Raw genomic sequence first — 7,439 nt, forward strand, 5'->3', positions numbered from 1 at the left:
TATCTCTGATGAGCTATGGTACTTTTGACATCTTGATCTTTGTGCTTCTAGTACCTTCAAACTAGTCCTCTTAAGTAGATGGCTCTGATACTAATTGTTGGAATACTTTTAGAATAACTTGGGTTGGGGGGAGGTGACGCTTACAAGTTGAATTCATAACAACCATTTCTCATCAACTTAAATTGTTTGTTTAGTACCCATTGCATTTAGGTGACACTTACAAGGTTGAAGTATTGTAACTTCCTAGAAGGTCTGCCTACTCAATTCTGTGATGATCCAACTTTCCTTGACCATAGAGTTTTTCCCAAGATTAAGCCTTCTTAGCTTGCCATGCCATTTGCAAAACCTTCAACAAATTATGTGCCCTATGAACCATTGATCATAGATCTGCTCAGTTCCTTCATTAACAACTATGTGGTATTTTTCATCATGTCAAATTATGTGATGTTTAATTAGTACCGATCTTGAAACAATTGCAAGAGTAGTGGTTTACAAGAACTCATCTCTTGTGATTACAAATAGTCCACCTAGAACTCATTTCATCCATGTGATCCTCATACATTTGAAGCATTTGAGATTTATTTGGTGTTGTTGTTGCAAGACTAGTACAAATTTTTTTGCATCTGCAGAAAAGAAAGCATGGAGAATGTGAAGGAGAAAATGTTGTAGGTCTAGGAGCTCAAAATGTTGTTAATAAAAAAATTCTAGGTGCCCATTGTTTAAAAGTTTATGGAAGGTTCTCCAAGGCTTAACAATCATGTTTGAATGCTTCAAGTGGGCTAGAGTTTGGTAGGACAGACCTGAAGCAGAGGAATTTTTCATGGAGTTGACAACAATAGCATTGGATGTTTTGGATAATCTACACTCCCCATTGGACAGCCAATGACGTGTGTAATATATGCAACCCAAAATCATGTTATATAACAAATTTATATATAAATCAATAAACTGATTAATTAATATAATATTATTGTAATCCTATAAAGATATATAGGAGGGATGTGAAATATATATCTTCCTATTAGTTTATTCATTATTGTATTTACATATAAATTATTATATATAAATATATATAGGAATATCAAATTATATATTATATTGTACAGTGAACCCAACTAGACTAATTTTGGGATTGTTTTGCCATATTCGCAAAACCAATTTTTGTAAACTAGCAAATCACCACAGAGCAGCTGGATGTTTTGTGACAAAAACCTAGAAAATATAGTTGCATTTATATATGATGAAGGTTTATTAAAATTTAAAGAGGGAAATATGTAATGGATATAACAGTCCAAGAGATTTGACCAGCTGGAGATGAATACAATAAAGAACTAGGGGATAGTAGATTAGATAATATAATAACATTACAACATAGTGCACATGAATAAGAAAGGAAATTAGGAAACTAATGGAACTCTCATCATTCTAGCTTCATCATCACCTTTACCATATATTTGCCTTAACAATATTCCCAAATGAAAACACTAAAAAAATTCCAATTTCTTGTGGCTTGTATCAGATCAGAATGTCAGCATCATAGTGAGAAAATGTGGTTATTTGGATATAGGAAGAAAATCAGTATAAGATTGTAAGAGCATGATGGCACACTGGGCTACCTCTATGTTTGATCTTTTTGATTCTTAGATTGTTCATGGTGATCTTGTTGGCATTTTTGCAATGATCACTACTACATTTAACCTTATTTTTCTACTGCAACTGTGTTTCTTTTTCTCTGCTTCATTTTACTAAACATTCCCTATCAACAAAATATTGATTTTGTTTCAATATTAAAATGTATGAGGGTATGTGAAGACTTTGCCTATTATCCACAGAAACTTATTAAGAAGCACATGAAGTTTTGATAACTCATGCACCCTTGCCTCCTCAACTAGTTTTATTTTTAGGTAACATGTAACAAAATTTCTCTCATTCATTTTCTTATATGTTTCAGCTTAACTTAATGTTCTTAGGATTATTTTGTGTTAAATCTTATTGATACACAATCATTTGGATTGGAATGCTTAGGACTCTGGCTACAATTCTAAAGAGGAATTATTGGAGCTTGCTTTCCTACCTTGAAATCATTCCATCTTTAGCTCTCAATGTTGATGCAGAGACCTGGGTGGACTTTCAGTTATTCACAATAAGAGGGACTTTCCTAGTGTTCTCATAACACAATCAAGCTTCTTCATAGGATCACTCTCCTTGATCCAATCAACTCCAAACCTTATCAGAGTGCACATACCATTCTCTTGTGCCACCATAGGCTCTACATCTTAGAAATCATCCCATGTCCCTCAAATGGATTCACCAAGCAATCTTGTTCAACAACCACCAAATGCCCACGATGCCTCAATAGGCTCCAATCTTGACTTCACTTCAACTAGGTGTTTTTGTCACCTTCACACATCTCAAACAACTTCAACTAACCTGTTTCCAAGGTTAGCAAATGCTGATCTTATTATCTAATACCAAAAACCCACTACAAGCCCTTCACTAGGCCTATTTCCTAATTAGCCCTGCCTAATTGATTTTTCACACTTTTCTCTCACTTTTCACAAAACTCTCAGAAAACTAAGACCATATCTAGATACCATTTTGGATTCTACACAATATACTTCAAATTCTCATGCTACTCCCTTGGACCAAATGCCCAAACCAACACTGTTGCCCCATAATTAACCCCCTTTTAGCCCTTCTGTTACAAAGCAACCACTAGCATATCTCATCTCACAAAACATCTAACCTCAAAAAGAGTTGTCATTTCATCCAAAATAAAGGATTTTCAAATGCATAGGGGATTTCACCAAGTTTTACACACCCAACCAAAAAAACCTCCTTCCTAGGTGCCTAAAACAAGGGTTTTACCAAACTCACCTTTCTAAACGTTTCCTGATCCTTCCAATGGATCCAATACCTTCATATAGCCCTAACATGACCTTCCTTGACATAAAATATAATCCTCCTTCAGATGAAACCTCCAAACCTATGATTGTCCCAACACCTAGTAACACCTCTAGACCTATGATTCCAACAAAATATTTATCAATACTTACCTTGTTGCTTGTAACAATATGTTGCATTTCTAAACTTGGATCTACAAGCATTTGAACCCTCCAAATATAATATTCCTTTATAAACTCTAAGTTAAACACTAAATCCATTTGAGTTTAGATATCTTGATCTCTAATTTCTTTTCCAAAATCATCCTCCAAGGTGGAACTTGCCAATCTGCTCTTCTTATATGCTTATGGAATTGTTTTGGATGTTCCAAAGAATTTCAACATACAACCTTTATAGATGTTTGAGTCCTAAATTCATGTCCCTTGATGTTAGGCCCAAATAGTCTAAGGATTAAGTTTTTTTTAATTGTACAAACACCATGAGGCCAAACTTGCATAAGCTAATTGATTTCTAATTAAGTGAAATATGATTTCTTCTTTTGACCCTTAGGCCTATTTTTCAACAAATTTCAATTGCAATTATTTCATGGCTGAAATTGTAATGATCTTAGGCTCATGAGTTTTTGAGATTTACCCATCTTTTGAGCTCACATGTTCTTGATTGAAGATTGCATTAATATGTTTCAATCTTTTATTCATCTTCATTAGTTGATGCATTAATCACATTAGTCATTGCTATTAGGATTAGTCATGGAATGCTCCTGTTAGCACCTAAGTAACTTTCACCTTGTGACATCTCTTTGAGGCATTTTGCAAATAACTAAGATACATTGTCTATAAATCCACATTTTGCAAACATCTAGGCCTTCTAGAAATTATAGGATCATTTTAGTTACATTTGAAAACATTAATCAACAATTCATATGTGCAAATATAAACATTAACTACAACATGTCCAATTTATTTGTAGGTATATTTTCCCATGAAGAAAGACCACGCCTGACAATAAGAACCTAGAACAAAATAATGAGACAATGGCTACATTGTGGGCTCAGTTTTGAAGAAAACCTAATAAATGTTATTGTCCTTACAAAAAGTGTAAGGGCTTAAAGAATCGAAGAATTCTAATCACAACAGCCCAGAGTCATCGTAGGCAATATGGTCATGTTGAAGGGGGCCACGATTTTCATCCATTGCTAAATGTGGATTTCCTATTAGAGGAACATGGAGGTGTGAATATCCAAGCTGAGGATAACACTCCCATGGAAGAAGATGATAATGTGCTAGAGGACACGATTGAAGAAGATGGTATTGGGGCAGGTGATGAAGAGGCTCACAATGATGGTACTAGTGAATCTGATAATGATGATGAAGATGGTCTTGATATACCTTTACTCGAGAAGGCACACGAGCCCTTATACGAAGGCTCCCAAACAACTCTACTCTTGGCTATAGTGTTGTTGGTGAACTTAAAGGTTATGAATGGTATATCCAATGTAGCAATGTCATGTATGCTAAGGTATGTCATTTTTGTCATCTTCAGTGTTAGTATACAATTAATATTCATTATATTAACAATGTATATTTGTTGTTGTAGGTTGATTAGTGAGTTTTTGTTACCACCATCAAACATTTTACCTCGTTCATGCCGAGAATTATCTAACATTATGGATCAAATTGGAATGAAGTATCAGACAATACATGCATGTCCCAATGATCACATTCTATATCATAAACAACATAAATTTGCAATAGAATGCCCTGATTTTCATGCTAGTAGATATCAGTCAGATCAAATAACAAAAAAAGTGTATCACAAGGTTCTTCGGTACATTCTCATTATTCCACATCTTCAACGGTTATTCAGATGTGCTAGCTTGGCAAAATTTATGGATTACCATGCACACAATAGAAGTCAGGATGAAATTATGTGAATGCCTGCCGATGGTTCTGCATTTAAAGAGATAGAAGAAACGTGGTCACACTTTAAAGAAGAACCTCGTAATCTAAAGCTTTCATTGGTGGCGGACGATGTCAATCCATATGGAGATATGAGATCTGTTTAGTCAGTGTGGCCTATTTTTGTTATTAACAATAAAATTCCTCCTTGGATGTCCATAAAGAGGGAGCACATAATGTTGTCAATGATTGTGCCAAGTATTTTTTTATTTTATAGTTATCTAAATTAATTTATAAATATTGCATGAAAATGGTTATAATAATTACGTAATGTTTATGTTCATTCAATTGCTAGATAAATACTAAGTTAAAGATATGAACGTGTATATTGAGCCCCTAATTGACGAGTTGTTGAAGTTATGGAATGGTATCACTATGTATGACATCTCTAGACTGATAGGACATCGATAATTTCAATTCCATGCAATACTTGTATGGACAATACATGATGCCCCTGGGCTAACTCATTTTTGCGATATGTTATATTGTTAAGATCGCATATTTTTGGTCTATTATAGTGCTTACACATTACTATTGAATTCTTAAGTTGTGCATGATAATTGTACATGATCCAATTATACATGATCTTTTAGGTCTTCAGACAAAAGGAAAATTTGCATGTCTAGTTTGTGGTCCGAAGATGAAATGTCGTCATTCGAGAAGTTTAGAAAAGCAGGTGTTTGATGAGTTTAGACACTTTCTCCACAATAATCATAGGTATTGAATTTTTTAAAAACATCTTTGCAATGGGAAAGAAGAGACATCGTCAAGGCCACGAAGAATGACACCTCATTTATGGAAGTTGGAATACGATCGAATAAATTGTAGAGGTAATGTCCAATTTGTCGTTTGAAGTTTAAAATTTGTATTTTGATATTGTCTTATATTTACTAATGATGTAATTGATGCTCATGAAGGTCATCAAGGCATCAATGACAAACTTTCTAGAGGAATGAAAAGTTATCCTACTCAATTTAGTAGGTTACCATACTACAAGGATCTCCCAATCACGCATTTGTTTGATGCTATGTATATTGGAAAGAATGTAATAGAGACACTATGAAAAATGTTGGATGGAAGGCGTGATAGAGAACAAATTGCCAAAATTTGTACTGACATTCATGAATCCAATCATGCACTAAAATTTTTCATTGAATCAAATAGCAATGGAGACCGCATAAATACAAGTGCCCTTTCTTAGTTATTAACAGAGCAACAAAGTGATGCATTAAAAGAAGTCATAAAAAATGAAAAATTTCCAACAGGATTTGCTACAAATATAAGCACTCTTCTATCAAAGAAAGGTGATTTTGGGCATGCGTTGAAAACACATGATTGGCATACCTTCTTCAAGGTAAGTCGTATTCTCTATTTATAGTATATTTGTAAGATTGAATGTAGTACCAATTGCATTATTTAATAATATATTGAAATGATCATTTTTTAATGATTGCAATTCGTCCTGCCTCTATCCCTTCCACAACAATTTGACAATAGTATTAAACAAGTTATATATGATCTTGGAAAATACATGAGGTTAGAAGTATTTTTTCTTAGATTTATAGCTTTTTATCTGAAATCTATTGTATAATTTTATTTGAAATCTCCTTTATGTGTTTTTGCGTGTTGAATCTCTTTTAGGTCATTATCATCTAAAGAAATTGATAAAAAAATATATAAAATATTGGAAGAGAATAATTTCACAGCTTATGTGTGAAATGCAAAAGTGTTTACCTCCAACATTTTTCAATGCTCAAGAACACTACCTCATACATCAAGTTGAGGAGATTGAATTGTGTGGACCTATACAAGCGAGATCAATGTGGATGGTTGAGAGGCACTTAAAATTTATGAAGGGCTTGGTTCGACAAAGAGTACGTCCTAAGGGTTCTATGATAAGGGAATATATGATATACCAGACCATGGTGTATATTAGTGAATATCTTCCAAAGTTTGCAATAGATATCCATGTAGATCGCATTTGGGATCCCAACTATAATGACAAATTCAAAGGGGAGTATCTGACGAAGAAAGGTAGATTGAGGAGGGTGAGAGGTAATTATAAGTTTTTTTTTGTAATTTAATAATTCTTATCCATCATCAATATATATATATATATATATATATATATATATATATATATATATATATATATATATATAAGTTGTTTCTAACTGGTGTAATTGTCTTCTTTATAGTTGGTCATGAGTGGGATGCACTACACTTGTATATTGCAAACAATCTTGATTGGATGACAGTATGGATTGAACAATCTCAAGAAAATGGTCGCTCATTAACATGGGATGGTGTTGCATCGTTGGTTAAAAAAGCTAATCGTAATGGAGATCCCAATGTTGCATCAATGGTACTTGATCTAATATATGGCTTAAGAGATACACAGGTACGCATAAGATTACTAATCATGAGACATAAGTTTAATATCAACTCACAGATCAATGAGAAGATTCTTGACATGTTTGAATAATTGTAGGTCAAACACCACAAAGCTATGTACTACCATGGCTATAAATTCTGCACAAAAAAGTTAGATGAAACGAAGAAAACATGTGATTTCGG

The sequence above is a fragment of the Cupressus sempervirens genome, chromosome 6 (genome assembly GCF_028749045.1).
Source record: "Cupressus sempervirens isolate cs-2001-9-10 chromosome 6, ASM2874904v1, whole genome shotgun sequence".
Taxonomy (NCBI): Eukaryota; Viridiplantae; Streptophyta; class Pinopsida; order Cupressales; family Cupressaceae; genus Cupressus; species Cupressus sempervirens.